Source organism: Schistocerca americana, chromosome 1, assembly GCF_021461395.2.
Source record: "Schistocerca americana isolate TAMUIC-IGC-003095 chromosome 1, iqSchAmer2.1, whole genome shotgun sequence".
Taxonomy (NCBI): Eukaryota; Metazoa; Arthropoda; class Insecta; order Orthoptera; family Acrididae; genus Schistocerca; species Schistocerca americana.
The window spans coordinates 476,762,135-476,783,196 of NC_060119.1; positions in this window are offsets into that span (position 1 = coordinate 476,762,135).

Below are 21,062 nucleotides of genomic sequence, written 5' to 3' on the forward strand. Positions count from 1 at the left end.
GACCTCAGCAGTAACAATGTTGTTCCTCTCCATAACATTATAAGAATGGGACCGCTACCCAGGTTGTTGCCACACTCGCCGAAGATGGTCATTTAGGGTAATGCAGGGCCACAGTTTATCGCTGAACACAATGTGATGACATACATCAGCAGTCCATATATCCCGGTCAGAGCACCAGTCCAAACGCAGCCATTTGTTTTGTGGTTTCAATGGCAACCTATGCATGGGACTATAATCCCCTAGTATGCCTGTCCTAGTCTCCGACTAATGGTGTGGGCTGACACACATTATATTCCAGGGAGTCCATTCCTTTTCTTAGATGAATGACAGGTGCAAGTGTGAAGGAGTAATGACGTGCTCACTACACTACATAGCAATCCACCCTTGAGGTGGTCAACTAGAACCTCATATTCCAATGCCATCTAACATCAGGCCACTGTCACATCCGAATGCCCCATGAATTTAGATATTGCACAATTCCACCATTCAGGAAAATGGGAGACCCACAATCAGGCCCCTTTCTAACCCTGGCAGATGCTGACAGAGTTGTCCCACATTGTGTCTCCATGTCCTTCACAGTGATCTCTCAACATCTGACTCTTTTCGTTCCCCTTATATACCCCACCAGGTCTGAACACTGAACATGAGCAACACTAATGCTCTCTAGTGGCCATTCTATGTATAACGGAAAATTATGGGTCTAATCATTTACATACCCACCAGTGGTGTGTATGTGAACAAAATTATATTAAAATCCAACCGTATCTCCTGGGTGCACCATCGTTTTGTTAGACAGTGTGGGTGGATATAAAGTGGAAATTGTGCGGTAAAGAATGTAATGAAAGAGAGAGATTGTCAAACAAATTGTACTTCCAGCTCCAGAGTTCTCCCATTTCTCTTTCTCCTTTTGCCATCCAAACCTCTTCTCAGGTACAGCTAACTCCTGATTATCAGAGTTAATGTGGACCTGAGACTGTACTGATAACAAAAAACCACAGATAATCTGAAGTGTACTTGTTTCTACTGGAATGTGCTGCATAGTGTACATGGACAAATCACATTATTGCGACCATCTGTCAAAAGCCTGAATAGCTGCATCTTGCATTGTGTCCATGCAAGAAGAGAGTCAGTGATACTCTGTAAGATATCAACAGGGATGTACAATCCTCTGGTGCCATGGCCAGCTGTTCTAGGTTTCATGGTTGAGGATCCGTAATGTGAACAGCCCAGTCAAGGTGGTACCACAGAATCTCAGTTGGGTTTAAATCCAGGGAGTTTGGTGGCCAAGGGAGTATAGTAAATTCATCATGGTGCTCTTCGAACCAACCACGTATACTACGATCTGTGTGCCACATTGCATTGTCCTGCTGGTAGATGCCATCATGCTGAGGAGAAGCAAACCACACGCGGTGGTTCCCAAGGATGCGTACTTGTGTTGATCCATTGTGCCTTCCAGAATGACAAGATCATCTAGGGAATGCCACGAAAACATTCCCCAGACCATGACGCTCCCTCGTCCACCCTGGACCCTTCCAATGATCGTTGCAGGGCCCTACAAGCCAATGGCCATCTGCTCAGTGGAGCTTATAATGTGATTAATCTGAAAGGCCACCAGTCACTGCTCAGTGGATACCCAGTTGTGGAACTGGTTTGCAGAGTCCAGCATCTGTCACTGATGAACAGCAATCAGTATTGGTGAATGAACTAGGCACCTGCTGCAAGGGCCTATACGCAGCAATGTTTACCGATCGGTAATTGAGGCCCCCTTGTTTCATCTGGGTGGTCAGTTGCTCAACAGTTTCACATCTACTTGCCCATGCATATCTCTTCACCCATCATTCACACCTGTCATCTACGGCGCATGGCACAACAAAGTTGCCTGGGCACTGGTTTTGGATAGCGCCATTTTGCACCAGTGCCACTTTAACAGTTTACGTGTTATGACCATGGCTGCACTGGTTTCCACGTCCCCTCCCGAAACACTTTAAATACCCTCCACTGCTAGTGTTGCCACCGCCATCTGTGAATGGTTATCATACATTGATGTCAAACATAGGTGGTGGTCACATTAATGTGACTGAACCGTGCATTTGTAAAGTGTGCTACATGTCACATTTGTAAGCAGACTACATTTCTAATACTGTTCTTGCCTGAATCAGACAACTTATTTATGTAATTACAGCTAAAATACATTATGTTTCATTACCACTTGCATTCTCTAGTAATATATCAGTGCCTTTCAATGTCTCAGTGTATGTGATAATGCATTAATTGAATGCATTTTCTTCATCTACCAAACACACGTTGATCACCATGTCTATGTGACTTAGCTGCTCAAATTCTGGTTGACAGGCATCAATATTTAACCCCTCACAGATGGTTTGTCATCTGTCTTCACAACCAAAAATTTGTATTCCAAACAAAAATATTTACTCTAATTATTACAGAATACTTCACACTTAATTTTTTTTATTTCTTAAAAAATTGCTTAACTGTGCTACGATAATTCACATCTGAACAATTGTGAGTTTTATGGTTTTACTCTTTGCAAGGTAATCAATAAGATTAATCTATTTTTGCTCCACAGAAGACCTAGGTAATTTCCGGGAAACGAGGAAGTGGCTTAGGGAGAAGTAATGCTAAGTTCAAATTCAGAGGCCCTTTTGTTAGCTGTTTATAATAAAAACGTGTTTCTTACAAATCTTCACCAGTTTTGGGTTTTAATTTTAATTGGTGGTTAACAGTTCAAATGAGGGAGTTTTTGGATGATATAGTATTCCAGTTTGTCCCTAAGAAGAAAACAAACGCACAACATGATTACTTTAAAAAGCTGTATAAACAAAACTATTTTGCTGTTCAAGATGAAAACTTAATTCAGTTACTGTGCAGCATGAGAATATGTTACTAACAAGGGAACCTCCCCATCCCCCCCCCCCCCCCCTCAGATTTAGTTGTAAGTTGGCACAGTGGATAGGCCTTGATAAACTGAACACAGGTCAATTGAGAAAACAGGAAGAAGTTGTGTGGAACTGTGAAAAAATAAGCAAAATATACAAACTGAGTAGCCCGTGGGCGATATAGGCAATATCATGGAGACAGTTAGCTCACGAGCGCCGTGGTCTCGTGGTAGCGTGAGCAACTGCGGATGGAGAGGTCCTTGGTTCAAGTCTTCCCATCGAGTGAAAATTTTACATTCTTTATTTTTGCATAGTTATTATCTGTCCGTTCATTCATTGACGTCTCTGTTCACTGTAATAAGTTTAGTGTCTGTGTTTTGCGACGCATCGCAAAACCGTGCGATTAGTAGACGAAAGGACGTGCCTCTCCAATGGGAACCGAAAACATTTGATCGCAAGGTCATAGGTCAACCGATTCCTCCACAGGAAAACTCATCTGATACATTCTATACGACACTGGTGACGGCATGTGCGTCACATGACAGGAATATGGTGTCGGCTCACCTAACTTGTACACTTGGCGAATGGGTAAAAAGATTCTTCTACCTTGCCCGATTTAGGTTTTCTTGTGAATGTGATAATCACTCCCAAAAAAGTGATGAAAACATAAGAGTTTGTCACATAAACTGAAAATAAAAAATTCAACTTTTCACTCGATGGAGGATTTGAACCAAGGACCTATTGTTCCGCAGCTGCTCACGTTACCACGAGACCACGACGCTCCTGCGTTTCCGATATCCTTGATGTTGCATATCTTCCCATGAACAACTCAGTTTGTATTTTTGGTTATTTTTTCACAGTTCCACATAACTTCTTCTTGTTTTCTCAATTGATCTGTGTTCAGTTTTTCAAGGCCTATCCACTGTGCCAACTTATAAATAAATCTGAGGGGGGTGCGATGGGGAGGTTCCCTTGTAAGAGTGCCATCTCTGCATATTCATTAACAAAACAATGATAGATTCATTATGTTCCATGATGTTGAGGTAGCCAACTATATTTTTCTGACAGAAGGAACTAATTTCTCCTCATTTAAGCTTATGAGAAACACACAGGAATGGATCACTAAAACATTTCTATTGACATGCAATTGAATGGCCCTCTGGCTACTGTGAAATGTAGATTTAGGGCACATCAAGATAGTGGTCATATGCTGAAGAGGTGCTTTGTCATTGTCTACTTCAGAAGGGCTGAGGCAGTTGTACTGTACTGTAAGACACAAACAACAGCATGGCCACAGTGAAACTACTTCACATACAAGCAAACACCAGTTGAGAACATACACTCAAACATAGAAACAATCCAGGTACTGATACAAGCAGTTGCTGACAATAAGTATGAACCCAATATGAAGGGGAGTGCCTGCTGCACTGCGTTTACAAAGAGGAGGACTCTGGTAGACAGTGTGGCAAATGTTGTGCCATGTGCTCAGGTCATGCGGCCCACTGCAGGTGGCCTCTGGTGGCTGGTCTGGGCAGATGCTATTAGTGGAATATTTGAAGTGTAGTGTGCCGGCAGCCTACTGCCAGGGTTTGTTTCCAAGTTTTACATGCAAGGTTATATCACTCCTTCCCCTTGGGGAAAGGGCACTCTGCTGATGCAGGCATAGTTGCAACTGTTGAGACATATACGGCATCTGCGATAGATGTCAGTCAATGACAGCAGCAGCAGAAGCGGATTCCAAGCCGGAACCACTGAGTAGGGGAGGAAGTGACATGGCCATGGACATGAGCGGCGGCCATTTCACCACAAAGTACCATAAGAGAGGGCTAGTGACAAGGGCACTGGTAGCATCTCAGTATCCTGTTCCTCAACACAGTGGAAATGCGCCAACAGTGAAGGTGCCAGTTGCTCAATTGGGGGCACCAAGGTTGAAGGGCCCAAAGGCACTGTCCCAGTCTATGGTGGTATCACTAGTGAATTCAAAGCATCACGGGAATGCCTGGCAGCAGGTGCCATGGGGCAAGACCCCAGAGGAGAGGTGAGAGGCAGTGACATCTACAAGGAGGGAGTTGTCCATCCCCACAGCAGGGATGCCCTGCGAGTCCAGGACAGGCACTGAGGGAGGACGCCCTCGCTGTGGCGTGAAGATGCAGCTATCCATGGTGGTGTGCCACCAGCCCATCACTGGTGTGTTCTATACAGAGGTGGTGGCCTCATCAGCTGTGGACTGTTTTTTTTCGTCGGTGGCCAAAACCTTGAGCCTAGAGCATGGAGCCAGGATTGAACCCAACGAGGGCTGTGCCGACTGGTGTTGTCGGGGTGGCATGAGCAGATGTAGGAGGGTGCATGGCTGTCGACAATGGAGCTTCTTGACTGGACTCCCCCACTGGTGTAAACCTGTAGGAAATCTTAGAAGTGTGTCAAGAAGTCACCTGTGGAAGAGTCCATGGCATACTTCTTCATTGAACGTAGAATGAGCAGACAAGATTTAGCGTTTTGCCATTGGGAATGAAAATGAGGATCAGTCATGTGGAAAATACCGTGATGGGTGCAAAAATAGTGGAAGGACACAAAATCTGGACCATTATGCACCACAAGCGTATGAGGCAATTCTTCAAGAAAAAAATTTGGAGAACCTGAATCATAGCCTCAGCTGACATCAGAACACAGCAGATAATATATGGAAATTTAGAGAAAGCATCAACAACCAGGAAGAATTTAGGGAGGATCCCACAAAATCAACAGGGACGTGTTTCCGTAGACACTTCGGTGCATGCCCACAGCACCTCTGTTGGATAGCATACGGAGAGTAGCACATGACAAGATATACAATTTCACCATTGATTTCAGGCCAAAACACATGCAGATGGGCCAATAACTTGGTACATGAGACCTGCCAGTGTCCCTGATGTAGGAGCTGGAGGACATCCCACCATAAGGCAGCCAGTATCATAACCCTGGGTGACACCTGTCTGTAGCTAAGAGAACAGTACCATCAAATACCAAAAGGCTGCGACAGAGGACAAAATAGATACTCAAAGGATCACAGCTTGGACATCCTGAATTAAATGAATAACTTGATGCTAAACGTGAAAACAGAGTTCCCCCTGACCAAAATTATGCTCTGATCCCATCAGAAGATGAGACAGCACATCAGCATTTGCATGTTATGTGGTAGGCTGAGAATATATCATAGCTGTAGCGAGACAGAAATGAGGCCCAACACTGGAGGTGATGTTCTGCTGTGTTGGGCAATGAAGCAGACAGATTAAATAATAAAACCAAGGGCTTGTGGTCAGTAATGAGGTGGAACTTAGACCCACACAAGAACCCATGAAACTTTTTGAGGGTGTAGATGATAGCAAGTGCTTTCTTTTCAATTAGGGAGTTGTGCTGCTAAGCAAAGCTCAGGGTTTTGACACATAAGCTATTGGATGTTTGCAACCATCCTCATATCAGTGTATGAGAAAGCCTCATGTCCATACTGAGAGGCATCCACAGCCAAGACCAGGTGATGGCCAGGATGGAAAGTAGCCAAACAAATAGCAGAAAGTAATTTAGGTTTCAAAAGTGTGAACACATGCCCTCAAGCTGGTGTCCACTGAAAAGGAATATTCTTATGGAGGGGATGGGCCAATGCGGCTGCACCTGAATGAATTTGTGATAGTAAGCAGTTTTAATAAAAAATGCATGGGGCGTTCTTTTACATTTGTAGGGTGAAGCAGACTTGAGACCGTGGCAACATGATGACTTGATGCCATCCCAAGAAATCTCAAATCCCAAATGTAGAATGGATAACTGAAAAAAGTGTGACTTGGACAAGTTGCCTTTCAACTCTGCTGTGTTTAAGACTGGCGTAAATTATTGAATGCTCGTCCATGGATGCACCCATCATGACAATGTCACAATGTCATAGAGATAGTTGATGCCCCCTGGAATGAACATCATCAGTTGTTCCAAAAAACATTGAAAAATCGTCGTGGTGCTAGCTATACTGAACAGCAGGTATAGATATTTTTACATCCCAAAGAGTATGTTAATCATAAGGAGCGGTTTACAATCCTTATCCAACGGAACCCGTAAATAGGCTCCAGATTAATTGGTTCTGAAGAAAAAGTGGCCCATGGTGACTTCAGCCAATAACTGTACCAGACGGGCCAAAGCATCGGAGTCGATGATAGATTGAGCATTAACTGAAACTATATAGCAAAGCTGACCAGTCAGTTTTGAATGATCGCTAGGGGGTAGGCCACTCAATCGATGTAATAGGTTGTATGACCCCCAAAAACGTCAACCTGTTCAGTTCTGATTTCACTTGATCATGGAAAACAACTGGTATGGGGCATGCTCTGAAAAAGTGGCCATGCCACAGGTTTCAGGGTAATGTGGGCCACAAAATTAGTGGCACAACTTGGCCCATCTGAGAAACAGATGGGAACAGAACACAGAGAATCTAACTGCTGGTTCACTACCAAGAAAGTTAAGGAAGAACCACAGGTTTATACATAGTGAGTGCTGTAAATTGCCCCAAAATTGGAATTTGTTGCTTGTCATAACTCACAAAATGCTGAGTAACTGGAGACAATGCTGGACAGCCCAGATCCGCATAAGTTTGTGTGTTCCGTAAAATTGCGGCTGCACCCGAGTCCATAGTTTGAGCACTTTGTCCACCACTTGCACTTCAATAAACATTTCATAATTATTTGTAAGTGTTGGAGACACACAATTAACATCAATTTCTGCAGAATGGGACTAGAAATGACACACAGATGCTATATATCCATTTTGCCCACCACTTCCGGTGCGCGGCCTTGTCGTATTGAACGAAACAGTATGGGCAAGATGAGAGTGTGGTTGGTTGGTTGGTTGGTTTGGGGAAGGAGACCAGACAGCGTGGTCATCGGTCTCATCGGATTAGGGAAGGATTGGGAAGGAAGTCGGCCGTGCCCTTTCAGAGGAACCATCCCGGCATTTGCCTGGAGTGATTTAGGGAAATCACGGAAAACCTAAATCAGGATGGCCGGACGCGGGATTGAACCGTCGTCCTCCCGAATGCGAGTCCAGTGTCTAACCACTGCGCCACCCCGCTCGGTGAGAGTGTGGAATGCTGCCATTGCTGTGGTTGGCTTTTGGTATGTTGCTGTCCAGTGCAGCACAGAGGCTGCATTTGTTCAATTGCCATGTCATCCTCTGTCCAACAACATATGTCTAGGAACAGAAGCCACTGCAGTGATGTCACACTAAGCTTCAAACCGATCACCAGCTGCACAAGATACATCAAAAGATTAAGCAATATTTAACACTTCAGGCAAAGATGGATTCTCGCACTGTAGTGCACATTGACACACCTTCTTGTCAGGAGCTAACTGAATCATCTGGACCATAGAAGCACCATAAGAATCATGAAGAGCATTGGTAACAAACCGACATTGGTGACTGAGGCCTTGGAGTTTGGCCATCCAAACTCAGTATGACTGGTGGGGCTGTTTACAACAATGACAGAAGTCCACATGTGCTGCCATGACATCCATGTGTTTATGGTGATAGTTTGACATCAACTTACAAATTATGTTGAACAGAAGCGATGAGGGTTCCTGGAGGGGGGCTACCTGGCACAATGACTCGTAGATCTGAGGAGAGAGCTGAGAAAGGAACAAAGCCATGTGCATGTTTGCATAGTGACACCAAAAGTGATGAAGTTTTGCTGAAGCCACTTCTCGTAAGCCTACCAGTCTTCAGCTACTTTGCACATCCTTTAGCCTGCTGCTGCTGCTGCTGCTGCTGCTTGAGGAGAGGTTGGCGACTGTGACCATGGACAGGAAACCCAAAAGAACAACCGAATAGACTGAGGATGCAGAATGGAACACTATGTAATTGCCAATTGTATCACACTGGAAGATACAAACAGCAGCACAGCCACAATGAAACAAAGTTATTCTTCTTCCACATACAAGCAAACAGCAGTTGAGACTAGAGACTCAAACAGAGAAACAATCCAGATACTGGTAGACTCTGTAGGTATGTATAAGTATGAACACAATATGAGGGCAAATGCTTGCTGCACTGTGTGTATAAAGAGGATGGTCTAGTAAACAGCTTAGCCCACTGCAGGCAGCATCTGGTAGCCTGTCAGTGCATGTACCCAAATGGCAATCAAGTATTAGGCAAACAATTTTTGATGTGACGTATTTACTGGCAGGCCAAATGGCAGTGATGACACATTATGATTTTGATATTCCAATCAAAATGTCATGTGTACAGGATAATATAAGAAAGTGTATCTCGAAACTTTCTCAGCATACCACATACGTGACAGTAAACTGTGGATTGTTATTTTACTTTGAACATTTCCTCGAGTACTAAAACTGTCTGTTGGGTGTTTCTAGGAAGTATGTGTGTTGTAGGATACATAACTACAGACATTATATGCTGTATTAGAGATACACAAGGTAAGATTGTAATACACTATGGAGTAAACAAAAACCTGAACTCCATAGACTTTTTTTTTCTAAGACCTCCATTGCTGCTGCACAATGTGAGCAGTATTAATGAGTGAAACAGAGTAACAGACTAAAAAACTTATTTTTGGATTTTGCTACATCAACCAAGCAGTACGATAATGTAAAAAGACTACACTTATGCTCGACAAACTTTGGATTTACTTGAAGGCTTTAATTTTTAACATTTCTCTTGACCACTATAACACAGAACTGTACTGAGTGACTGTGACATAATGCATTATATTTCACGAAACTGACTAGACACATGTTTGTGAGATAATAGCACGAGAAGGATGTTGCTGTACACAAACCCACAATTATGGACTAATATGTGTATGACAGTAGATGGATAGCTAGTTCTGATGTTCTCAGTATACTTTAATCAATGTAAACAAATATGTTTAAATTTCTGATAAAATAATTTTGCAGAGGTATGTGGCTGGTTGATCTCACAATTGATAGGATGGATCTCTCACCCTGAAATGCATCAAAATCCCTGTCCAATCCAGTTGGAATCATAAAAAGTTTATAAGTTCTAGAATTGTTCTTTCATTCTGGAAACAATTCCCTGAACTGTGGTAAGACATCTTTCCACAATATTCTTCTTGCTTCCAGGAATGCTCATGGCACAAAGTGTGCAGGAAAATTTCTGTGAAGTTTGGAAAACTGGCAGAAGTAAAACTGTGAGTATGGTTTTTGAATCGTGCCTGGATAGCTCATTCTATAAGCCTGCGAAAGGTAATGTTCTGGGCTCAAGTCCTGGTCTGGAGTGGTACACAGTTCTAATCTGCCCCAGTAAGTTTCAGTTTTAGAGGTTCACTTACACTTGTCTCATTATTGCTTAAAACTGAGACTGAATTCTTTTGTAGTCAAAGGTCTTCGCTCTAGTCAGAAAAAGGATGTTGAGATATGGTGCACCATTAATGCTACCCCACAAGCATTGTTTTCTGGTGGGTCCTCTTGCCATAGGAAGCAGGCCTATGTTAAAGGGAATCTATAGAATTGAGGCAATTGAAGACTACCTTGTCCCTCCTGTGAGAGGAAATAGTGCCATGATTGGATTGTTGACTTCACCAAATGTATCTTGTTGTTTGTCAGTTCTCAATCTGAACCATTATCTGCAACCCAACAGGCCGTAGGGGAACATTACAGCAGCACCGTTTTGTGGAATTTTACTTTTGTTGCTATATCAGCTCTCTTGTTTCACTTAATCTCCATGTGTCCTGGTACATAGCGGACTACCACCAGCTTCTCCTGCATTTATGAGAGAAGCATAGTGTTTCGTACAATCTAACCTAATTTATCTGCAGGTTGTATGAGTTATCTAGGCATGGTGAATGGCTTTGTTATTCGACATTTGTTTTAAACATGCACTTTGGGGGTTGTGCCTAACAGTGCTGATGAGAGGAGACCTCAGAAGTAGACTAATTTTCCATACACGTTGCATCATCTAGCAGCTCGCCAACAATTGGTTAGATGTGGGACTGGACTGTTAGTCCCCTAAGGACATTCTGGTGCCTTCGAGGTTGAGCACATTAAAGATCTTCATGGAGGCTGTAGTTCACTCCTGTAGTGTGCAACTGTAATTGTGTCTTGCGAACAAAGGTTTTATAAAATGTGAGCAAACTTGTTTGTTCTGCACGCTAATCTTGTCACTGAGGCACTTTTAAGATGTTGAGCGACTTGCTGCATCTATAATCCAAATCACAGATGTGTGGCAGTCTGTGGTCAAAGATAAACTCAAGAATCTAACTGTGTTAACTGAAGTCTTCAAAGTTGTTCAGCCAGATGCTAGCATCTGACTGGCACAATATCTTGGTGACATACTCGTCGTCATCATTATCATAATCATCATCATCATCATCATGTGCTCCAGGTATAGCAAGCTGCTCTTCTCTTTATGCCTTCCCTCAACCTTCTCTCATGTAATTCCTATTGTTATCATGATGCCATATGACATATCTCAGGCACGGTGAATACTGTTGATTCCTGACTACCATAAGCCTAGATCTACTTGTTTGGTTTGCTAAGTGTGGTTACAACACCAAAGAGGCTCCTTGTCTTGGTTATTGGGCACAATGTATATTTGACACAATATTTCATGAAGATTCTACTGATCTCTGCTGAGATGATCACTGCATATTGTAGATATATCATTGCCTTTTGTCTATCTTCTTCTGTTCCTCTAGAAACACACATTCAGTTTAAACAATGAAATAGTCATTTTTATTGAAAATGTCATATAAATGCTGAAGTTATGAGGCCAAGCTCCCTTCATCTAAAAGGGTGCATATGGTAGATCAAGGTCTTCTGACTTTCATTCTGAGCAGGATGCTAACAGTTGCTTGCCTGGAAGTATTGGCCAAATTATGTTAGCTTTCAGTAGACTCTGTGTCTGAGTGACCCACCTGACTTCCGCCTAACCAGTATGTCTAAGAACAGCACCCGTACATCTTTTCCATGCTCTGTAGTGAATCTGATAATAGGATGGCACAATTTCAGGTGGAGGAAATCGTTAAGCTTTTCCAGTCCATCGGGCCATATTACAGATGTGTCACCCAGATACTGTTACGGTTTAAATGTGGATGGGTCCAATTCCTTTTTGACAAAGTAGTTCATGAACTAATATGTCATCTTTGGCGAGAGCGAACTGCCTGTGGCTATGCCCTGTTTGTTCATATTGTCCTTTCTACAGCAAGTAGGTAGGTATCAACATATGCCAGAACTATTCTGTTACTGTGGAGCTAAATCTTTCACTTAGTAGTTCTAAGAGTCCTTCAGTGGTCTGCTAGACAACAATGATACTATATCAAAGATTGTCTGTAATGTGTAGACCATTCAGGCGTTAACCAAAGTCTACAGAGTTTTGTATATAGTGGCAGCATTTCCCCACCTATGGGCACAGTACTGCTTTAACAAACTTGGCAACTTAGTATGTAGAGACAGCTTTGTTCCGAGCGGTTCTAGGCGCTTCAGTCGGGAACCGTGCGACTGCTATGGTCGCAGGTTCGAAACCTTCCTCGGGCATGGATGTGATTGATGTCCTAAGGTTAGTAAGGTTTAAGTAGTTCTAAGTTCTAGGGGACAGACGACCTCAGATGTTAAGTCCCATAGTGCTTAGAGCCATTTGAACCAAGCACCTTTGTTGTTGACTTTTGTGACAAGTCTTTGGTAGATCATCATAGGAGAAAATGGAAGCTCATGCCCATAGGTTCTTGATAGTTACATCTAGCAAATTTGGTACTGTGAGTACAGCTGCTGTTTTCCATTGACTATTGGAGGAATCTACATTACATTTATGTCTATACTCTGTGAATCACTGTGGGGTATGATGAAGGGTCCTTCTAGCACCACCAGCATTTGTTCCCATTCATGAATGGTGTGTGGGGAGAACAACAGTCACAAAACCTCCACATGAGCTCTGATTTCACAAGGCATATGTGAGGAAGCTAGTAGGTTGGCCAACTCTTCATGGGATGCATGCTCTCAGAATTTCAACAGTAAATCATTGTACAATGCACAACACCTCAATTGCAGCATATCTCAGTAGAGTTTGTGAGCATCTTTGTAGAGCTCTTGCACTGATCCCATGATAAAACATGCCACCACTCATTTGATCCTGTTTATTAATCCAACCTGGTAGGGGTCATAGATTGATGAGCAGTAGTCAAGAATTGGTTGAACAAGTGTTTTATAAGCCATTTCTTTATTGGGCAAATTAAACATCCATAACAGTCCCCTCATGAACCAAGGACCTTGCCATTGGTGGGGAGGCTTGCGTGCCTCAACGATACAGATAGCCGTACCGTAGGTGCAACCACAACGGAGGGGTATCTGTTGAGAGGCCAGACAAACGTGTGGTTCCTGAAGAGGGGCAGCAGCCTTTTCAGTAGTTGCAGGGGCAACAGTCTGGATGATTGACTGATCTGGCCTTGTAACACTAACCAAAACGGCCTAGCTGTTGTGGTACTGCGAACGGCTGAAACCAAGGGGAAACTACAGCCATAATTTTTCCCGAGGGCATGCAGCTTTACTGTATGGTTAAATGATGATGGCGTCCTCTTGGGTAAAATATTCCGGAGGTAAAATAGTCCCCCATTCGGATCCCCGGGCGGGGACTACTCAAGAGGACGTCGTTATCAGGAGAAAGAAAACTGGCGTTCTACGGATCGGAGTGTGGAATGTCAGATCCCTTAATCGGGCAGGTGGTTAGAAAATTTAAAAAGGGAAATGGATAGGTTAAAGTTAGATATAGTGGGAATTAGTGAAGTTGGGTGGCAGGAGGAACTAGACTTCTGGTCGGGTGAATACAGGGTTATAAATACAAAATCAAATAGGGGTAATGCAGGAGTACGTTTAATAATGAATAAAAAAAATAGGAGTGCGAGTAAGCTACTACAAACAGCATAGTGAACGTATTATAGTGGCCAAGATAGACACGAAGCCCATGCCCACTACAGTAGTACAAGTTTATATGACAACTAGCTCTGCAGATGACGAAGAAATTGAAGAAATGTATGATGAGATAAAAGAAATTATTCGGGTAGTGAAGGGAGACAAAAATTTAATAGTCATGGGTGACTGGAATTCGACAGTAGGAAAAGGGAGAGAAGGAAACATAGTAGGTGAATATGGATTGGGGCTAAGAAATGAAAGAGGAAGCCGTCTAGTAGAATTTTGTACAGAGCATAACTTAATCATAGCTAACACTTGGTTCAAGACTCATAAAAGAAGGTTGTGTACATGGAAGAACGCTGGAGATACTAAAAGGTATCAGATAGATTATATAATGGTAAGACAGAGATTTAGGAACCAGGTCTTAAATTGTAGGACATTTCCAGGGGCAGATGTGGACTCTGACCACAATTTATTGGTTATGAACTGTAGATTAAAACTGAAGAAATTGCAAAAAGGTGGGAATTTAAGGAGATGGGACCTGGATAAACTGAGTAAACCAGAGGTTGTACAGAGTTTCAGGGAGAGCATAAAGGAACAATTGACAGGAATGGGGGAAAGAAATACAGTAGAAGAAGAATGGGTAGCTCTTAGGGATGGAGTAGTGAAAACGGCAGAGGATCAAGTAGGTAAAAAGGTGAGGGGTAGTAGAAATCCTTGGATGACAGAAGAAATATTGAATGTAATTGATGAAAGGAGAAAATATAAAAATGCAGTAAATGAAGCAGGGAAAAAAGAATACAAACGTCTCAAAAATGAGATCGACAGGAAGTGCAAAATGGCTAAGCAGGCATGGCTAGAGAACAAATGTAAGGATGTAGAGGCTTATCTCACTAGGGGTAAGATAGATACAGCCTACAGGAAAATTAAAGAGACCTTTGGAGAAAAGAGAGCCACTTGTATGAATATCAAGAGCTCAGATATAAACCCAGTTCTAAGCAAAGAGGGGGAAAGCAGAAAGGTGGATGGAGTATATAGAGGGTCTATACAAGGGCGATGTACTTGAGGACAATATTATGGAAATGGAAGAGGATGTAGATGAAGATGAAATGGGAGATACGATACTGCGTGAAGAGTTTGACAGAGCACTGAAAGACCTGAGTCGAAACAAGGCCCCGGGAGTAGACAACATTCCATTAGAACTACTGACGGCCTTGGGAGAGCCAGTCCTGACAAAACTCTAGCATCTGGTCAGCAAGATGTATGAGACAGGCGAAATACCCTCAGACTTCAAGAAGAATATAATAATTCCAATCCCAAAGAAAGCAGGTGTTGACAGATGTGAAAATTACCGAACTATCAGTTTAATAAGTCACAGCTGCAAAATACTAATGCGAATTCTTTACAGTCGAATGGAAAAACTGGTAGAAGCCGACCTTGGAGAAGATCAGTTTGGATTCCGTAGAAATGTAGGAACACGTGAGGCAATACTGACCTTACGACTTATCTTAGAAGAAAGATTAAGGAAAGGCAAACCTAAGTTTCTAGCATTTGTAGACTTAGAGAAAGCTTTTGACAATGTTGACTGGAATACTCTCTTTCAAATTCTAAAGGTGGCAGGGGTAAAATACAGGGAGCGAAAGGCGATTTACAATTTGTACAGAAACCAGATGGCAGCTATAAAGAGTCGAGGGCCATGAAAGGGAAGCAGTGCTTGGGAAAGGAGTGAGACAGGGTTGTAGCCTCTCCCCGATTTTATTCAATCTGTATATTGAGCAAGCAGTAAAGGAAACAAAAGAAAAATTCGGAGTAGGTATTAAAATTCATGGAGAAGAAGTAAAAACTTTGAGGTTCGCCGATGACATTGTAATTCTGTCAGAGACAGCAAAGGACTTGGAAGAGCAGTTGAGCGGAATGGACAGTGTCTTGGAAGGAGGATATAAGATGAACATCAACAAAAGCGAAACGAGGATAATGGAATGTAGTCGAATAAAGTCGGGTGATGCTGAGGGAATTAGATTAGGAAATGAGACACTTAAAGTAGTAAAGGAGTTTTGCTATTTGGGGAGCAAAATAACTGATGATGGTCGAAGTAGAGAGGATATAAAATGTAGACTGGCAATGGCAAGGAAAGCGTTTCTGAAGAAGAGAGATTTGTTAACATCGAGTATAGATTTAAGTGTCAGGAAGTCATTTTTGAAAGTATTTGTATGGAGTGTAGCCATGTATGGAAGTGAAACATGAACGATAAATAGTTTGGACAAGAAGAGAATAGAAGCTTTTGAAATGTGGTGCTACAGAAGAATGCTGAAGATTAGATGGGTAGATCACATAACTAATGAGGAAGTATTGAATAGGATTGGGGAGAAGAGAAGTTTGTGGCACAACTTGACTAGAAGAAGAGATTGGTTGGTAGGACATGTTCTGAGGCATCAAGGGATCACCAATTTAGTATTGGAGGGCAGCGTGGAGGGTAAAAATCGTAGAGGGAGACCAAGAGATGAGTACACTAAGCAGATTCAGAAGGATGTAGGTTGCAGTGGGTACTGGGAGATGAAGGAGCTTGCACAGGATAGATTAGCATGGAGAGCTGCATGAAACCAGTCTCAGGACTGAAGACCACAACAACAACAACAACAACAACAACAGTCTACTGATAAATTTCAGCCTGTCATCTTTTCCTACAACTCCTTGTACTTGGCCATTCTGCTGTAGGCTGCTCTAGATAGTTATTTCTAAGTACTGTACATATCATTTTTTCTCTCTCTCCAAGATCTCTGTTTGCAGAATACATTATTATTTTATAGAGGAGAGATTTGCTTTCAAAAAAGTCATGATTTGCAAGTATAAAATATATGTAATAATTCTGCAAGAGATTAACATTCAGCAATACGGGTCTATAGAAATGTGAATACAATTGGCAACCCTCCTTGAAAATAGAGGTGATGTGCAACTTTTTTCCAATTGCTTTTATACATGTTGCTTCAGTGATGTACAATAAACTCCTGCTATCAGGGGAAGAAGTTCTTACACATAATTTCTGTACCATCTCACATACATTTCATCCAGTCCCGATTTTCTTCCACTGTTTTCTCTCTTCTGCATTCACTTTTCTTAACATCTGCCATTGCATATTTCATGCAATGTTTAAAGGAGGAAACCATATTATGGTCACCTGTTTTGATGCCAGTATAATCAGTAAGCGACCATAGATGTTTTTGATCTATTTGCTACCTTTAGGTGCATATTATCTTCATATGTTTCTGTATCAGTATAGTTGAGTGATCGGAGAGATGCTCTTACTGACTTTTATGTAACACAACGCTTCTTAGAATTTTTGTCATATCAGTTGTCATAAATTTACTTCTAAATTCAATGGATGCAACTCACATTTTTTGTTTCCTATCAAAGTTTCAACTTGCTTAAATCTGAACTTCTGCAGCAACTTTCTATCACAGCTGTTGAATAATGACGTGTCTTTTCCACTACTCAAAACCTTACTCAACAAATACTGATCTAAGGTACATTGTACCATGCTTTTGAATGTTATTTAAATATGATGTTGGTTGCTTGCATACTCTGCAGTTTTTGCTTGTCACTCTGGATCAGCAAAAACATTTTCCTAGCTTCCTCAACATTCCTTTTAACATCCGTAGTCTTTGATGCTATAAAAGCCTTGTGACTACAGATTCCTACCTTTACATTAACACTATAATGGCAGATGTGTCGAAAAAACCCATGTCATACTTTTTTCTTCAGTGTCATATCCAATTTTTTGTACTTTGTTCATGCAATTATATGAAATTTCCTATTTTTTTCTTTTTTATTATGCTGTAATAGGATTTACAAAATATTTGTATATGATCCAGTCACATTAATGTGACAACTTGCCAAAAGCATGAATAACCCCTTTTGTAGGACAGACATGCAGGAAGTGTGTCGGTGAGGTTTTAGAAGGTACCAACAGGGTTGTGGAGTCATTCCAACTCCATTGCTGTGGCCACCTCCACTAGCTTTCTCGGTTGTGGACCCATGATGCAAAGAGTCGGATCGAGGTGGTCCCACAGATTTTTGGTTGGGTTTAAATCTGGGGAGTTAGGTGGCTAGGGGAGTATGCTATACTCATCCTGGTGCTTTCTGAACCAAGCGTGCGCGCGCACACACACACACACACACACACACACACACACACACACACACACACACACACACACACACACACAAAATGAGCTGTGTGGCACATTGCGTTGTGCTCCTGATGGATGTCGTCATGCTGAGGAGAAAACAAACAATGTAGGGGTGGACGTGGTCCCCAATACTAGATGCATACTTTTATTGATCAATTTTCCTTCCAGAATGACGAGCTCACCTAGGGAATGCCATGTATACATTCCCCAGACCATTATGCTTCATCCTCCAGCCTGGATCCTTCCGACAATTTTTGCAGGGCTGTACACGCCAACAGCCATCTGTCCAATGGAGCTTAAAATGTGATTCATCAAAAAAGCTGCCTGTTGCCACACCCAGTTGCAGTATTGGTGTGCAAATTCCAGCCTCTGTCACTGATGAACAGCAGGCAGCATGGATGCAGGAACTTGATGCTTGCTGTGGAGGCCCGCTGAACGGTCATTGGAGAGACATTGTTGCTAGCCCCTTGGTTCATTTGGGTGATCAGTTTCTCAACAGTTCTGCATATGTTCACCTATACATGTCTCTCTGGCTGTTTACCTCTGTCATCTATGGCTCATCACAGTCAGTTCAGTGCTGGTTTTGGATAACGTCATTTCACTGTGCACGGTGTGCTTTAACTACGGTGTCACAAACTTTGCAGTTTTGCAAATGCTTCCACTTTTGGCCAGAAAGTCAATGATCATGCCCTTTTGGACGTCAGATGAATTGCTCCGTTTCCATATCAAGACGAAGACTGTACGGTTTTCCTCATCCTCCGACACGCTTTATATACCCCCTACTGCTACTGCTGCCACCTTCCGTCTGTGGGTGGTTACTGCATGCTGATGTCAAACTTGGGCATTAATGTTACTGTCTGTGTATTTTTGTAGACATCTATGATTTCTTTTCAGCAAACATGCAAATAATGCAACAATGAAGTGGCAATAATCAGCGATAATACAGAGCTGTTGTTGCTCATTTTGTGTCTTGTCATGTGGACATTACAGTCTATCACAGTTTATATCATGTCATTTTCAATGATGTATCATCAGTGTGAACTTTCTGATGAAGAAATGTTGCATCTGTTAGAGAATTCTGATGTTGAATTCGAAATTGACTTCATTGATGAAGATGAGAGTTTTGTTCCAGAGACATGTGAAGATGAAGACATTGTGAATGAAGAGGAGTTAGTAGAGGAGGATTCACAAGCTGATCTATGTCAGTCCTCACATCATCCACCATAGCAGGCTCAGTTCGATGCATCTACAAAGATGGTCACGTGGGATGGAACTGAGTGGGAGGTTGTTAACAAGAAGCTTGCCTTCAAGTAGACAACTCTCATCAGTGCTTTCCATCTTACATTTGACGAAGCAATGCTACTTCTCATGGAGAAGTGCACAGAATCAAATGCTCGAAAAGTATTCTAAAACAGTGACTGGACTGTGTCACTTGAGGAACCAGAGAAAATGAGTCATATATGCGTAGGGTGTCATTAGTACAAAAGGTGTATCTGCGGATAACTTTTGACACATTTTTGGGAGCCTAATTTCATCAAGAACATTATGTCAAAGGGCAGATTTCAGCAGCTTCTTAGATTTCTTGGTTTTGATGAACAATCAACTGAAGATGAAATCCTGCCAGCCAACAAATTCAGAAATATAACCACAGACAAGCCAGTTCGCTCAATCCATATGTCCCATAAATATGGTCTTAAATTGCGGATTGCTGTTGATGTGGTGACGACATATATGAACTGGTTTCACATGAAGACACACACACACACACACACACACACACACACACACACACACACACACAGAGCACAGAGAGAGAGAGAGAGAGAGAGAGAGAGAGAGAGAGAGAAGCATTATGTTGCTTGGGGCCATTTGTAAATCAAGGAAGAAACAATTTGACAGGTAACTTCTTCACATCTCTTCAATTTGCTAAGAAGCTCAAAGAAGAGAAAACTTAGTTAGCTGGCACAATATCCATCATGAAATATCTGATGAGTTAAAGAACCCAAAGGTAGAAATATACCCAACCGCCATCCTGTTTGACTGGCAACACAGACTGCACCATGCCTGTATACAAAAGAAAGAACACACATGTCATACTTCTGAGAACACTGCATGCTGAAATAGTAATAACAGGGTGTATACGGGGACAAGGAAAAAAAATTCCATGATATCCCGTTTAAAAAATATGCTTTTTCCCGTGCCAAAATACACTTTTTCCGTGCTAAGTGACAGTAGGTTTTCCCGTAGATTTTCCCTCGGAACTGTAAAACTTATCAATCATTTGAATGGTTAACGTTTTATACAATCGCGTAGAACTTCCCGGGGAGAGAAAGAAGAAGAAGAAAAGACGGGGCAGGAAAGGTTTAGGAGAGACTTTTAATTTAAAAAAAAGGAGAGAAGTTTTCGAAAGACCTTTGATTTGCAGTAACATATACGCTGCATATTTTCGTATTACTAAAGTATAAATTCGAATTACACCAAACACAGTGCGTTAGTTTCCGGAGCGTTGAAACCGAGGTTGCGATGTCCTTTTGTAAGCGAGTCATGTCTCAAGCCACGAGATCTCGCCAGCCGATGTCAGCAGCTATTCAGAGCTTGGGACACGTGTTATAGTCAGCCAACAGCAAGATCACTGGTTACATAGCGCGAACACACAAGAGGAAAAGTTAACGGTTTACATTAAAGTAAACAGTACCGTATATCTACAAGAAAAGCTAAGCTTTTACATATAATGTTGGTCTCTAAGATTAACACGCCACAACAGAAGCTAAGCTTTCACATGTAATATTGATTTTTTTTGAGTGTGTTATGCTTTAAGATACGTCACACAAATGTGCCAGTAAATTTAAAATTATGACGTAAATGTCTCGGCTCGAAATTCTTGTAAGTGGCTGGTTCTCAAACTGTTCAGTTTCGAACGCTCTGTGACTTAGATATCCATCCCACTTTCTCACACGTAACATGTTTCATCTTGCGTAAAAAGAAATTTACTTTAAAAGTAACCCTTTTCTAACCACCGTTCGCAGTACTATCCGGAGGCTGTTAAAAATAGGTTCGATTTACCAGTTGCCGGAGAGCGCCAG